The following is a 16811-nucleotide window of genomic DNA, read 5'->3' on the forward strand; positions in this document are numbered from 1 at the left end:
TGCATTTACAATCATGAATATGAAGATGTGCAATAAACTACAAGGCTTGAAAAACATAAGTAATGAATGTGATTTGCATGCTAGGCCATAATGTAAACCCTGGCAAAATATTTGGGATAGCAAAATAAATGTCTTAGGTACCAGAAAGAAGTCTTAGTAAAAGCATAGGAAGCAAAATCTTTGAGATGTGACTCTAATTTTTGTAGTGTTTGTAGTCTAAAAGCATGAAAGACAGGACTGAATAGCATCAAAAAAAAAAAAAGCGCGGTTGTTAAATTCCCTTGGAATGTCTTGTCAGTAATCATTTCTTCACTGCTGGAGGTGAAGTGTTCTGCAGGAAGGGAGGCTGGACTGTTCCTTCAGCTGCTGACAGCCTCAGGACCCATAGGAAGGAGGAAATGTGGATTTGGAGTTGTGGTGAGAGAAGATCGGGATGCTGGCTTCACGCTGTCCTTGCCCAGACTGCATAGGCATAAGATTGTGCTTTGAATTCTGTGATATTTATGTGCATTTTTATTTGTCAGCACATGGATTTTTATTGCTTCTCATTTAAAAAAAAAAAAAGACACCTTAATGGCTTTTATAGCTATTTCACATTGCAGACATCTTTCAGGGTGCTGTCAGATAGCAGATGTGATTTTGATGTTTCAGTGGAAGGTGACAGCATGTCCCCCAATAAAGCCAAGGACTGCTCAGAGCAGCTGTGATTCCCAGTTCTCTCTCTGCCTTCCAAAGAACGATCTTTTACAGGAGTGAGACACAAGTCTCATTTTGTCTTTATACTAAGTCTTACTTCCGAGCCAGAGGCAATTCAGTGGTCTTGGGATGAAAATGACTCCCAGATGATAGTGGAGGAAAAGGAGTTCTGGAGGAGAATGATGAGTCCCCAGGCATAAAGGCTGGTTTAACCAATGAATTTTATAAGGAGCTGTTAAAGGAAAAACAAAAAAATCAAACCCTCTGGTCATAATCAAATGCCGCTTAAACTTCTACAGACCTTGATTGAAATCCACCACTGGATCAGGTTCATGTTACTGAACACTACAAGATCAGCTACTGCTGATGCTGAGATTAACAGCTGCTCATGGGAAAGGACTGCAGGTGTGCCATGACAAGCACTCACTGGAAAGCCTCCTCCAGCCTGATGCACTGCTGCCAGTTTGGCCAGGTTTTCTGAAATGCACGCTAATACACCTCTGTGAGCACTGTGGCAGTGCTATGCTGTGCCCCAGAAGCAGCAGAATTAATTTTATCCAGAATTATTTTTTCCCAACCAAGCATTCGGCAATGTAGATGTGCAGAACATGTACATAATTCAGGTAGGAAATGCATTTTCAAGAGAAGAGTGAGAATCCTTCTTTGCTTTCTGGCTCAAAGTTTGCTTCCTGAGGTATTTCTTGTGATAAGACTGACTTGTCTAGGAGGCAAGTCATGGGTGCTACTGTGTGACAATTCTCATCACTTTGAGAACATTTGAAAGCCCTTTCCTCCAGAGCTGCTTGTCTCCAGAAGAGAGTGCTCAAGGGTGTTTACTGGTGGAAGATCTGGCCTGTGACTAAATAGCTGCAGCTTGGTATGGGAAAACTGGGGAATGATACCATTGTCCTGTGAAAAACAGGATGCAGATTGGCATCCCTGCTCCCTCTTATCTGCTGACAAGGCCTGGAAGATAGGAACAAAGGAGTTTCTGCTGAGATCCCAGAGCCAGAAGCTGCCACTCCAAGGAGAGCTGACTCAACCACTTTGGATTTGAGCTGTCACTCTAAAGACAGCAGACTCGACCACTTTGAAGGCATTGAGAAGGGGCTATCATCACCATGGTCACCATTTCTGTTGATGTCAACAGAACAACATTGCCCGATGACCCACCACTATGGAAGATCAAGGACTGAACTATGAGCCGTGCTGGATCCATGGTGGTGACTATCTCTTGCTTCCTATAAAGACTCCTTGCTGTTTCTTTCCTACCTTTTCTATTGCTGTCCTTCCCTTCCCCATTACCCTAATTCATAATAGTGTCCATCCTCCCCTTCCCCATCTCCCTAATTAAGATTGGTCAGACCAACATTTGATTGTTTCTTAATCTCACACTGGGTATACAGATATTAAAAGAACCTCTTCTCCCTCCTATAAATTGCAGTGAGACAGAAGCCTTACCTTCAGTTTACCTGGAATTCATAAGGAACAATTACTTACTTTATTTTTTCCTGGCTGAATTGCAGGGGCTGACACCATTTGAGGATGCTTCTTGTTTCCATGTCTCTTAGCTAAGATATGCAAGTGGGATGTCTGCAAGTGAGGGTGCAGATATCTCTTCAACTGCTGCTACATGTTCAAGCACTCATTGGGCTGAATAAGCCAGGGGTTGGTTTGGGCAGGGAAGTTTGCTAGTAGAATTGCTGTAGGCTTGGACAACCTTCACCTCTCACGCAGCATCTCCAAGAAAAAAAAAAACAATGTAGAGAGGAGAAAAGGGAAAATAACTCCTTTCCCTGTGATTTGTTTGTTGCGCAGCCTGGCTGGGAAGGATAAGGTGTGCATTAAAACCACTTCAGTGCACCCTCAATTAATACCACAAACGTTGCCTTCCCAGCCTGGTCTTCCTGAATTCTCACAAGGTTTGTACTGCTTTCTGTTTTCTCTTTAACTTGCAACCCCCTTAGAGAATTAAGGTCCATAACCTGCTCTTTCTCACCTTGAAATTCCGATCTTGTATATGCAACATCTCTAATTGCAGCAAACAATGCTGGCTTACAATGACTGGAAGTATCTATTTTAAGGCTTTAGGACTATTTGCATAAATTGATAAGTTTAAGGCAAACTGCTTGAGGAGGAAAAAAAGCTTCACAAGCTGCAGAGTGCAAGCAGGCTGTGACACCAAGCCCCAGCTTGTGCTGAGAGACAGCTAACTGGCAAGGAGTGTATTTCCTGCATGATAGTAAGACCACCCATGCCAACACATGGAGTGACAATAGGCTTTCCCTGAGAAGGAGTAGAGTGCTGTTCTCAGGTTGTGAAAGCATGACAGCCCATGGAAGCGCTGTGCATTGCAGCAGCCCCCTGACTCCTTTTGAGCCAGAAGTGAACCATGGAGTGGGCAGCTTTGCTCTATGTTGTCCCTGCATTGGGAAGAATGGGATTTTCTTGGGGAACAGAAATAAGAAAGCTTTCTTCCTTCTTTTGAGTACACTCTCAAAATAAGAGTCCAGGGTGTAATCTTTATGTAAATATCTATTGGCTGTAAGTGTGAAAACATGCAAAGGTAGTGAACCCATCATGGAAAAAGAATAATTCTGCATGTGCCCATTATTTATAAATACAGAGTCTTTTAAAAATATTCAGGGAGTATGAAATATCATCAAGAATCTCACTAGACAGAGCACCAATGACTTGGTAAAGAAGATAAATAAACCAGTACCTTTTTATTGGCTGTATTTTAGTCCTGGATAAGACATGATTTGAAGTAATTGATTAAAAATCTCAACCATGAAAACCAAAGGGCTTAATTAAAAAGGTAATGACCCTAAAGTGAGGTCATGATCAACAGATGTAAAAAAAAAAAAAAAAAAAAAAAAAAAAAAAAAAAAAAAGGAAATTGCTGAAGCAATTTGCTGAACTGGATGAATTGGATCTCCCTCTCCCACTGGAAAAGTGTTGTATTAAATTCAGGAACTTGGGCCTTTAATTCCTTCTCTTAGGAGAAGAGGAGCCACCACATATAAATAAATAAAAATATAACAGTATCTATTAAAAAAAATAGTTTAATAGATATTATTCAGTCTGCTGAGATTTGAAGCACTACCACCAGCTCAGAAGCTTTTAGAGATACATGTCGGTCTTTGCTTTGTACAATGCATGTAATGCAATTCCTAAATGAAAACAGTGTGTATGCTATTTTAATCTGAAATATATACTGTGAATTCATTGGCATTTGAGGATTAAAGGGAACTTGTCTGGTTTCACTCTTTTCCTTCTATTTCTCCTTTACACATTTTATGATGATAACCTGTTGATGCTCGTGACTTAGAATTTGTAATCTTTGTTTTACTTAAGGAATAGAACAGAGATAATCCAGTTGATTCTGTTGTCTGACAGAGTCAAAAGTTTTCTGTGTATTTCTGGAAGAGAAGTCTATCAGAGTGAAACATTTTCTAAGCCATGACAGTTTCCTTAAGTTGTGATTAGCATCTTCTCCTACATGACAGTGATAGGATGAGAGGTGATGGCCTCAAGCTGTGCCAGGGGAGGTTGAGGTTGGATATTAGGAGAAATTTCTTCTCTGAAAGAGTAGTGGGCTACTGGCAAAGGCTGCCCAGAGAGATGGGGGTGTCCCAGAACTGTGAAGATGTGATACTGAGGGACATAGTCAGTAGGCTTATAGAATGAATAGCTGTATGCAGTCACCTCTGACTTGTTATAGGATACCCCAGAAAGATATTATTCATAAGACAGTAATAGGAAAGGAGTAGCTTACTCCATTCTGAAGATAAGGTCTCACTAGAAAACTCCCAGAAGGAAGTAATCTCCAAGAAGAGACATTTCCTTCTTGGCTACCAGCCCTTAAATGAATTTAGGAAGGGCTAGACAAGGGTCCAGCCTCTTCTGGTCACACGTGAACTGCTTGCACCTGTGCTCCCAGGGCTGTCCATGCCCCTTCACTATGCGCACAATTAGTGGAATTATAATCTCTAATGCTGTCTGGTGGGGAGAATGATATCTATTTAGGAAGGACTGTATGCACAATTTTGGCCATATATACTCCCATCCTCTGTCTGAACACAGGAGAGTTTCTCAACCTGTTGCATCTACAATTCGATAGCCAGTAGATTTACACACATAGGATTTATCAAAATGAGGGAAAGAAAAGTGATTGTACGCTGCAATTCTTCTTAGCAAAGCGCTTTATAGTGAAGGCAATTTCCTGACACCTCTGTTAGTTACATGAGGATGTCAGATACATGAGGAGTAATTGTCATGGGCTATTAAAACATATCTGTTAACTTTTGTGAGCCTATTTGCATAATTATTATGACAGTAGTATCAGTTAAAAATGCAGCCACTGAACTTCATTGCTTTGGTTTGAAGGCGTCTGCTCTGGGCTTGGCAGAACAGATAATGCTTTTTCTTCCTGGAAGGGAGATAGTTTTCCATTCCAAACCCTATTCCTTTTGTTTCAGGACAGGATTTTTCATGCTAGCACCAACTCAAGTATAGCTTTCTGGTATGGCTATATAGCAAGAAGGCTGAGAAATATAGAGGATATATTATTAAGCAAGTGTAAACCAGTAAAGGAATAAGAAAGGCATCTTCATGGGATAAAAACTTATCATGGTTTTAAGTTATCTCATCTGAAATAAAAATTATTTGTATACACTGATAGGGCAATGTGTGATAAGAATGAGAAGCACTTCCATTTCTTTCTTTATATTTTTCCATTCTAAGGAAAGAACAATCAATAATGTCTGGTAGTTTTGCAAATCTTCATATTCATTAAGGAAATTGCTTATAAAGCAATTGTCTAATTATGTGTTTTATCAATTGTGCTTTATAGTCCACTCAAGCTTTCAAAGTGTCAGTCAAGCATTTGGATTTTCAAACTCATGGATTACTGCTTTGAGCACCAGGGATTGGAGCAGTAATACCACTGTTAAATCTCATGGTACTTACTATTCTCTCACATCATCAGTAAGTGGTCTTTTAATTCCTCTTTTAAATTAGCCCCTTCTAAACTGCAGATGACTCCTCTTGTGGCTTCTTTTAAAGTGTAAGACTTTGAAGGAAAGCGTGCATTAAACATCTTAATTGTAAACTGTCATTAGCAGTAACCATTGTAACATAATATTGATTTCCTTACTGCCTTGAAATATATGGAGTGCTGTATAGTTATAAATGGCTTTGAACAGAGAGATGTGCATAATGTTTTATTGTGACTGTTCAGTTGCATTTTAATTGGGTTGTTGGGTTGCTTGTGCATGGTTCTATGTGAAAGGCTGAGAACATAGAGCAGAGTTGGGCATAATTCTTTGTAACACCAGAGGTGCCTCTTACTCCAAAGGCTGAGGGATTCCCAAAGAATACAGGGAGCACAGAGGAAGGAGGTTTCTTCAGTTGTCTTCCAGCAGCCATCTGGTTTCAGCTCCCAGACCTTCTTGGGCCAGATATGTTTTCTGATATATTTAGTGACTGCTGAACTCATTTATCAGCTCTAGGAAGGGATTTCATTTCTTTAGACTTGGCTCTTCTGACTGCTTAGATCTCATCATCTCTCCAAGGTTCCTTGACTGTCTCAAAGTCAAGGCAATGAGCCACAAGCAAAGCCAAAAAGAAAGAGCTTATGGATGAGAGGGCAGCAAGGAAAAGCAAGGCAAGTGAAATATATTCATCCACAGAAAAAAAACTGTAGCAGTAAGAGATTCCCCAGAGGGTACATGTACCAACACTCAGATGACCTCATGTTGCTGTAACTCCATCTCCTACAGCTATTATAGTCTTAATCTAGCCAAGTCCATCTGTATACGAAACATACATCAACATTGCATTTGAATGCGAAGGATCTCTGCGTAAATAGGGATGAATAGGGATGAAAAAACAAATGATATTTCAGTTATTTGCAGAAAGGTAACATGAAAGTTACTTTTTTTCTTATGTTTACTTTTTAATTTCCAGTTCCACATGAGTGGGTTAGAAGGAAATCAATCGCCACTTGATGGTTGACCTATATGACTGCCAGTTCTATTTAAAGTTCCCAGAGCACACCTTAACACCATCCAGATATTATTTTTAACAGAAAGCTGTTCTGGTGGGTCACATCACAGAGCTATTTCAGTTCAACACCAATGTTTCTGTACTGGAGTAGTGACAGTGTTCAGAAAGTGCTTTGATATCCATACCAACCTGCCCTGAAAGGACAAAGAATTCAGCTGAAATGTCTTTTCTAGACAAGGCTCTACTTCCATATATAATGAAATTGATTGTTAATTTGTGAGGCTTTATCGCTATATTTTCTGTGTCTGGGTTCTTGGCTTTTTTCCCTTGTTAAAAAATATGTGCAATGCTAGATTTCAGTTTTTTAGAGTTGTATTTGCTGCATCTTTTGTGGACTTTTCACTATTTTGTGGACTTGTTCACTATTTTGTAAATAGGTCCTCAGAAGCTGTTGGGAATGTTTGTTGAAGTAAATTGACAGTTGATGCAACCATTTTTTTTTACCTTCTTGTGCATAAACTCTTTCTCCACTTGTATACTGAACCACTCTGCTGTCAACTAAAGGTTCATCAAGCATCTAGCAGTTCCCATATAGAAGAAAGATGGATTATGCACTCAGTGTGCACAGGTTTACCCATATTTTCTGTATTGTTTATGAACATAGGTGCCCATAAGTACATATGCTGTTACCAGGAATATAAATATTAAATTAAATATTAAATTTCCATTTTAAATGGAAACTTTGGCCTGATTAATGATGGAGATTTGAAGTAAAAGGGCTCTGAAGTGCTCTTAAAACAGCACGTTAATCTATCAGAAGTAATGATGAAACCTTTAAGCTAGTGTACTGTAATTACAGCGGGAAGTAATTAGTACATTTAAAGGGAAGAAATAGCACTATGCCTGAACATTGTGGAGAGAGTAGCCAGGCAGCAATGTAAAGTGACATTTTATGAGGCAAATGTAAGGCAATGCTCTTTGTCCTGAGACATAATTATCTTTAGAAGAATTAAACAGTCCAGGTGTTGTTATTAAGAGAGTGTCAGCATCTCGAAATATGGAAGTGTTTGACTATGAAATATATGCAGCATACATCAGGTGTGTGATCCAAGTATCTTCCTTTCTGAAAGGCTTCCAAGTTCTTAACTGGTTGGCTAAGGCAAAGCTGGGCAGCTGCCAAAATGAGCAACACTGGTGGATGTAGAGGAGAGCTGGACAAGAATGGAGCATGCTTGAGGAGATGATATTGATACGCCAGGCAGCTTCAATTCTTCTGGAACTAATATATTGGGTGGGTGGCTTTTCTACTATTGATATAGAGAGTAATACTTTGCTTTTAAAATTTGCTTCATTTTATATATTAATAAAGGTTTCAGTGAACTTTGCCTTTCTTGATTCAATAATAAAATATAAAATAACAAAAAATAAATTCCTTCTTCTCTCATAGTAGATGCTTATAATGCATCAGCTAGGTCTGTCTTCTTAAAATAGTATAATTTACTGATTCCGGTTTTCAAATCTGCACACCTCAAATTCTCATATTCCTCTAGAAACTGGGTGCTCAGAGTAAACTAAAATTAGAGATGATTTTACCCTACTATTGAAAAAATCAGAGCGTGGGCAGTGGTGCCCTGACAACAGACCTGCTGTGGATGCTAGACCACAGTTATGTAGTTTACATAGAATAGATTGGTGCAGTTGTAATGTGAAAAGGGATGAGCACTAGTCTTTGTTAGTAACATAACCAAAATCATTTTGGAAAGAGTGAGAATAAGGGGAGAATAATGGTAATTCTATTTGTCTGCATAAAAGAGGTAGATCTAATTGATCCGTTTTAATTTTTTCTTTGAGCAACCTTCCTTTGGATTCACAGTCTCTGGAAACAATTCGAACTTATCCTTTGCTGGAATAGGAAAAACATAAGCATAAACACTGAAAAACATTTCTTTCCAAGGTAGATAGCTATTAAAAATAATGCTAGAGGGTGTTCTGGAGGAGATGTTAACTTGTTTAAAAGAGTAATTTTTCCAAAACATGCACTTGTGAATGCATGAATACACACACAGCTTCTCATAAAGAGCGTAGTTTCATAGCAAATAGTCATTACACATGTGTCCCACTCATGTTTCCACTCTATTTCCTTTGCAAGTATGTGATTGCATTTTGATAACATTTTTCTTCTTGTGAACATCCCGTGAAGTAGGAAGAAGAGTACAGGCTGAAAAGAAACTAAAATGAATACCATTTTGAGAACTTAAACTATTTATAGGTGGTTTTGTTACAATATCAGTCAACAAATGTGATCTCTACTAGAGTTACAGGAGGAAATGATATCTGAAGTTCCTTTAAGGTATGTCTTGAACTATTTAGGAGTGAAATACTGTTCATGTAAGGGCTGAATGGTGGTTGTTCAGAAAGGAAATGTTTTTTCAGCTTGTGTATTAGGAAAGATGTCTCAGGAAGAGCAGTGATGCAATGGCACAGGCTGCCCAGGGAGGTGATTCCAGAAATGTGGAGATGTGGCACTGGGGGTTGTGGTTGTTGGGCATGAGGGGATTGATTAGGGTTGGACTGGATAATCTCAGTGGTCTTTTCCAACCTCCACGATTCTGTAATATCAAGCATTAAAGTGCAGTAAAAGCACCCTCTCACAAGGGCTGGAATGTGCTGAGGAGCAACCATGATGAGTCACAGACCACTCCACTGCTCCCCTTATGTCAGGTTTGTGTCATCTGTGTGTGTATCAGCAAGTAGGCAGGATCAAAAGGAGCTGATTTGCAGCAAATAGTGCTCACCTGTGTTGTGATTGTTTTCATTTTGCCCTGTTCTAGTCCTACTCAAGGGATGGCCATGGGTGTTGGGACATGCAAGGTATGAAGGGAGTGCACTTTCCAATTCAGTTTCTTCCAAAAGAAATCCAATCTGCATGCTTTGAAACTGAGTTGTGGAGAAACTCACAGCCAAGGAGGAGGGTAAATGTGAGAGACTTGCTTCCATACGCACTTCTGATTCAAGCTGCAGTGCTGATGTAAGTGTATTTATGATGTTCATGTAGCTATTTCTGCTGAGAATGGGATGAAATTTCCTGTGTACAGTGTATGAAGATCAGAATAAAAGTCTGATGCTTGGTTGGTCACAGGGGAACAGATTTTTAAAAAGAAATCAAACCCAGCTGAGTCATCACCTGTGGGAACAGAAGGATTAGTGAAGCAGAAGCAAAGGATAAAGCATGGAGTAACGTGGAAGATTAATGGAGCCCATTGCTGTGCATCGCTTCCTGATTTTGCCTTGTCAGCAAGTCTGGAAGGCTGCTATGATCATACTAAGTCTGTTTGAACTATTAAAAAAAGGAGGAAATCCAAATTCATACTTTCACCAACAAACTTACCATACCAAATTTCCTCAAAGCGATGAAGATTGAAGAGAGCTTTGATCTGCTTTTTGACTGCTGATCAAACAAGAAAATGCTTACTTAAGGGTTTTTATAGGATCCTTAAAATAGAGTAGACAAGAATAATACCTTTCCTGCTAGATTCTTGTCTGTACATATATATTGTGCATATTGGTCACAAACATTTTTTTGTAAAAGGGTTCAACAGAATGGAATTCTGAGGATACTTCCTAGAGTTTTTCTAGGTGTTACTGTTGGGTGTACCAGATCTTTAGAGCTGAACTTGTGATAACCATACTGTAATGCTTTCATTGTAATAGTTAATATAGGGATTGCCTAATGAATCCTGTGACAAAGCTGCTTTTATCCACAGTTGCTTCTGCATCCCTTCCTGCAACTCCTCCTTATGGCTTAATCAAGTTTTATTTTTCTCTGGTGAAAATCCTTTCTATTTATATTCTGGACATGTTTACATAAAATGTGAGCAGACATCTCATAATACTCAGACTGAAGGTGGAAGAAAATTTCCTATTTCTTTTTCAATTCCTCAAGTATTTTTAATGTAGTATCAGCACACAAATATTTCAGAATCTTTGCATTCTTTCTGTCAATGCTATTTTTATATTGCAGAGAGATTGCTTATCTACTTTCTAGTTGCAATCCTTTTTTATGGAAACTTTCTTTCTCTCTGACTATTAAGAAGAAAGCAATAAAAAGTGAAAGCTTAAAAATCTTCCCAACCTGAGTATAAAGCAAATGGGGTTTATAAATGCTGAGCTGGCATCCCTTCCCACCATGCTTCTGAATGAGATATAAAACTGAGGTCCTGACCACTTGTAGTCATTTAACAGATCCCATGGTGCATTTTTTTTTCAAAAGTAGAGGTGAAAGCTGCAGTGTCATGGCTTAATTTCAATCGGATAATTACATTCTGTCTGCTTAGAAATTCCTCACTGACTTCTGTTTGAAAATATATTCCTCATTTTTAATCCTAAATGGTTGTGTTGTGCCTTGCTAAAAGGCTTTTGCTCCTTGGCCCAATAGAAACCCTTATTCACAGATATTTCTCCAGTGAGGGAAGCTATCCTTATGTATCTAATTTGCAGTAAAATTTCCAAAAGCTTCTCAAATGTTAGAAGAATGGCAGAAATAGAGCAGATGGTGTCTCTGTCTCTTATGGGCTCCACAGGGCACCTCAATGTTACGTGGTTTGGAAGAGGGATTGGAAGAGTAAGTACAGAAATGGCTGATGGATCATATTTGTTGAAAAAAAGTACTCTTAGAATTTTGTCTCGTAGCTCAGGTATGTGCACAGCTTATAGTATAAACTTGTTTAAGATGCAGACCTTCATGCCACAGAGGTACTGAAGTGTTCTGAAGTGTGGCTGAGCTTTGTTAAAATGATGCTTTGTGAGCTGAGCAACTAAGCGATGGGGATTCAGCATAGAGTTTGCTTCTGCCTGAACAAGGAAGAAACTTGTTACAGTTGAAGGTTAGGCATGCCATTTGGGTGCTTTGAATTACCCTGTGTAAAGTTTGGCACCACTGGAATCAAAAAGGCCTATCAAAATCATAGAATCATTAAGGTTGAAAAAGTCCTCTAAGGTCCTCAACCCACCTCATCCTTCCCACTGGCCATGTTGCTCAGTGTCACATCTCCATTATTCTAAAACATCCCCAGGGTGTTCACAGCTCCACAATTGTCTTCTTGCTTAAGGTCAACATAAAACCCATTGCTTTATTTTTGAAGTTAGAATAGCTAATTTTGTTCCATTTTGCCACCTTGCCATTCAGTGTATTTCTATGGGACTGTAACCAGAAGTCTCAATGAAGGATAGTGTGAAACTCCGCTGGGGATCACTGAACACTGAGAAAATGACCTATTCTAATTTTCCTACTTGTTCAACTATGCATCCACTTTTTTTTTTTTTTTTTTTTTTTTTTTTATGCAGTGGTTGCTTCAGTATCTTCAGAGCTTACAAAAAGGAGTTGAAATGGGAGAAATTTGGAAATGTGAACAGCCTGCCAGCTGGATCTGATCATGCAACAGACCTAGCTCACTGTACATGGTACCAGGAGAAGTACTTATTTTTTGGGGATCCTTTTCAATCTCAACTGCACGAATGCACATAGATGTCCAGGTGTTGTCCTCCTGCTCAGCATTCCTTGTCCTTGGTAGGAGCAGGGAAGAGAGCTATGTATCTTCAAGTCCCTTCCAACAATGCAGAAATTGTGAGACAATTGTTGTGAGACAATGTGTCTACAGAGTTTTCTATTAAATAGCAGCCCATGTGAAAACCTCTATAGTGTTTTGGACTAATGGGGTAATGGGTGTAGTTTTGAGGTTCACCCTGGACTCTGTTTAACTCCTCAGACAGATCCAATTATTAACAGCTAATTTGAATTTCTATTTGAATCTTCAAAGCTAAAATGATCTAATTCAGTTAAAAAACAGGAAAGGAATATATTCTTTTAAAAAAACAGGCTCATAATGGTCATGGTGGTAACATTTAATGTGAGTTCAGCCAATATATTAAATAGAGGAAATAAATTCCTCTATACCCTCATTATTTTTGCTTACTCAGACATTCTGCTGAATTCTAAACAAATCATAACATAAATTACTTTTCATTTTCTTTAATTTCTGCAGATAAAATTCAAAGTTTGTGTGGGCTGTCTCAGTTTTTACTAGGGAACAATAATGTGCAAGTGTAAGATAAAAGTTGTGTACTGACTTGTCTAAGCTATTGTACCTTGTTTTAGTAAAACTGAACACCCAAGTAAATTTGAAGGATTTAAATTTTCAATTGCTATAGTGCTCAAAGAGGAGTTTGATGTTTAATAGATGGAACTAAATTATTTAGTTAACCAAATCAAAACAGAGAAGCAGAAAATGTTTCAGTAGTTTGCTGCATTTTGAATACAGCAAAAATGCTTCTGATTTCAGCTGGCAAATGTTATCCATGAATTAGAACTCTATGATTTTTTTTTTTTTTTTTTTTTTTGATGTATTGTTTTTCATAAGCTGTCTTCAAACTTGCTGGAAAAAAAAAAAAAAAAGTGGAAATTCATTCTACATTAGCAAGCTTCTTCATTTTTAGCTCTTTATTTAGAGATTATATATTTTGACTGATACACCAGACAAACTGTGCTATCATGTTCTTATACCTATTTTCTTTTACCACACTAAAGCAGGTTGAAAAAAGCCAAATGTAATAAAGAAGCACAAATGTATATGTTCCAGTTTTGCAGAAACCTGCATCATGCTTGTCTCCAAAAAGTTCTTTTTTTTCCTAAACGTAATGAGTAAACTTAATGTAAAATTATAAATAAACATGCAAAGGAAGGTATTTTTTTTAACATAAACATTTTTCATGGATTTTCTTTTTATTAAGTTGAAATGTATTTTAGCTAGTGTAAACTAGCTGTGAAAACAAACATCTAAGCACAAATAAAATATTGGCTATTTTCTTATTCATGGACTGGCTTGGGTTGGAAGGTACCTTAAAGGTCATCAAGCTCTGGTGCCCTGCTGTGGGCAGGGTTAACTCCCACCTGATCAGACTGCCCCAGATCCCATCCAATCTGGTCTTGGCCACCTCCAAGAATGGGGCACTCACAGCCTTTCTGGCACACTGTTATTTCTACCTCCCTTTTTTTTTTTTTTTTTAAGTGAATGAACTGTATGCCACATCTGGTTGCTTTCTTTGCTCAGGAATTTAATGTTTAAAAAGGTCAATATCTACCAGGCTTTGTGTTTAAAAAATGTCAGCATAGAGCTCTATGGTAATCTGTGTAGGAGCACTGGATTTAGCAAGGCAGAAAGCACCTTGAAGTCCTGAAAGGTTCAGAGCAGCACACCAAGCAGATTTAACAGCAGTCCTGCTGGTAAAATCATCCTGAAAAGGTGAGCCACTTGTAGACTGTGTAATATACTGCGTTATTTATGAGGTGTGGGAAAGAACTGGCATCTCTGAGGCACTGCTGCTGTTTCCACTTTCAAAGCGATCAGACCTGCCAAGAGATATAAACTTCTGTTTGTCTCAAAAGTAAAGCTTCGTTCTCTCCTGATACTACAGCACAAACAAGCTGTATTTTTGCTCAGACCCTTTCAGGGAAACGGTCTTTTTCTCCATCACTAGTTTGATAAAATGTTATCTCCCCGTATGATGCTTTACTTAGTTTGCTGGTCTGTCTGAAGACAGTGGTAAATCCCAGAATATCAGAATGTGCCTTAGACAACTGGGCTAATCCAAGGGTTGATGGACTTTTCTGAGGGTTGTATTCCACCTAACTCTGAATGCCAACACTTTATTTATGTATGCTCATTATCTCAGGCTTGAGACGTAGTTGACATATGGAGCTTAGATCCCTTTCCATACAGGGATTAAATTCCTCTCAAGTTTCAGGTAAAGAAGCAGATCACATAATGATGGTCACCTAAAATGAAAAGTTACAGCAGCATTTGAATTAGATAACTGTTGAAGATGCACTGAGCATCAATTCTTCTCATTAAAACCAAATCACAACTTTTGTATTTTAGGAAGAGTTCATTAAAACTTGTCTTATCTACTTAATTAAAGGCAAGTGTTCCTATGTAGAGATAGACAAACAAATTAATATAATATGCCTCAGCTTCTCCTGAGGCATAGAATATCGTTATCTTTTGGACACTAATTGCTACAGTTGGTGTTTTGTTGAAAATGAATTGATATTTACTAAGAGTACAGATTTGACTGATGCCAGAGAAAATGAATAACTAGAGCAGTGTTCTGATATTCAGATGGAATAATGTATTTAAATGTCAATATAATGTTTTTCTAATTAAAGGCAAAATATTTCTTTAGAAAATTAATCCCAGTGCATTGGTGTCTTTAATGGGATTGTAGTTCTTTGTTAATCTCTCATACTACAGAAAGATTCAAAGTAAAAGCTATTTCTGTCAGAGAACCATTGCAACATGTGTAATAACAGGGAAGATTAGTTCCTGCCTACACAATTAGGCAATGTATTGACTTAATATAGTTTATGCATGTACATAATGAATTAAAGTTTGTTATAATATGCATGCAGCCATCTTCAGTGCAGATTAACAACATAATACAGCCAAACATAATCATATACATTTGCATTTTGACGAATGCAAATTAAGTTCCAAATTTCTGTATTAGCTGTGTTAAGCAGACAAACTGTACAGAGACTCAGGAATTGATATTTATTTCAGTAAACCTTTTCTTATGATGACAAATAAATATTCTATAGACTACAGATCTCCTTAAGAAGAATAAAGGCAAACATCAGAACAGAAAACAATGTGTTATTGGAGTGTATTAATAGTGTAATCTGGAGTAGTCTGGGAGGCAGAAGTAACTGTTGAAATCTTTTTATTTCTTTTTTGTATTTTGGGGGGGATCTGAAGTAGTAAGCCCTAGAGCTGTCATGTTGGAGAGCAGCCTTGTACATATGGGAGGCACTTTTGGCCTGGATCTTCTCAAGTGCTCAGTGCTGGTGTGTGTAGTCCTTCAAGCATTCTTGTTCCTGATTTACTGAGAAGGCAAAGACTAGCCCATGTCTTTTATTCAGAGGTGTACTAGAAGACAGAGATCTCTGTATCCTGGGAAAGAAGGCGTGTGGTTCATTCTAGGCTAGGGCAATTGCTCCAAGCCTTCAGCTTCCTGAGTATGGCCCAAAAGTCCCCACGTGTGGCTTCCTTTATTCTAATTCAGGAAATGTATACCCTTAACTCACTGGTTCTGCTGTCACCTACTTGTCTGAAGTTGCTGATAAAGACAGCAGGAACCATCTAATATGAATTACCAGCCATAGTCTTTGCTCATAGTATTGATGTCTTTCTGCTAGTTCTCTTTTGTGTGCCATAGAATCATTTAGGTTGGAAGAGACCACTAAGATCAAGTCCAAGTGTCAGCCCACACCCACCATGCCCACTAAACCATGTCCCACAGTGCCACATCTTCATGGTTCTTGAACATCCGTAGGGATGCTGACTTCACCACCCCCCTGGGCAGCCTGTGTCACTGCCTCACTACTCCTTCCGAGAAGAAATTTTTCCTCATACCTAACCTGAATCTCCCCTGGCACAACTTGAGGCCTTCACTCACATTCCAGATGGCCATGCACGTTGTCATCTTGTGCCTGGTATACTGCACATTTTTCAGCAGCAGAGTTGCCAGAATGCAGCACGGGCACCTATTAAAATATTATGAGGCTGAAAACAAGAATAGACATATTACACAATCCTTAATGAAAACTTCCAATGGTGGCAAATATATGATAATATTCTTTTGTGCTGGAATTTGAGCATTATGCATAGTTGAACATTACCACCAATTAAAAGGCAATTTGAGCAAAGTAACAGCATCGTTGGTGTCAGGGGAGCCAAGATTCATGGTCATAACCAATGGCTTTCATGGCTATGGCTTCAGAGCTATGCATGTCAGTGACACTCAATTTACAAGACAGAACCATATTACATGAGTTATGTAAATGACTCTAAAGTATTATTCTGACATCAATTATACAGCAATTTTAGTAACTCCTAATTTTCCTACTAAGAGAGGGCTTTACGTAGCATGTAGAAAATAATGTGCTAGCCCTGCTTCTCCTGCTTAAAAGAGGGAGCTTTGGGTTGTGTGATAAGCCTGTAATATTCTGATTTTGTCTACAAAGAAATGTCACGAAATATTTTTCTATACAG

General features: G+C 38.4%; 1 long non-coding RNA gene across 5 annotated transcripts in view; it reads left to right on the forward strand.

Moving 5' to 3' along the window:
• The first annotated feature begins 1845 nt into the window (after positions 1–1845).
• The window catches only part of LOC116237899 (uncharacterized), a 64475-nt gene continuing 49509 nt past the window's right edge, over positions 1846–16811 (forward strand). For 3 of the 5 annotated variants that reach the window (XR_016467226.1, XR_016467225.1, XR_016467227.1), the window contains exons 1-3: positions 1846–1919; positions 7836–7996; positions 12049–12165. This is a non-coding gene — a long non-coding RNA (uncharacterized LOC116237899). Of the gene's footprint in view, positions 1920–5551; positions 5686–7835; positions 7997–12048; positions 12166–16811 lie in introns of all 5 variants that reach the window. The other 2 variants (XR_016467228.1, XR_016467229.1) reach the window with 2 other exon arrangements.

Source organism: Phasianus colchicus, chromosome 5 (genome assembly GCF_987193195.1).
Source record: "Phasianus colchicus chromosome 5, bPhaCol1.hap1.1, whole genome shotgun sequence".
Lineage (NCBI taxonomy): Eukaryota > Metazoa > Chordata > Aves > Galliformes > Phasianidae > Phasianus > Phasianus colchicus.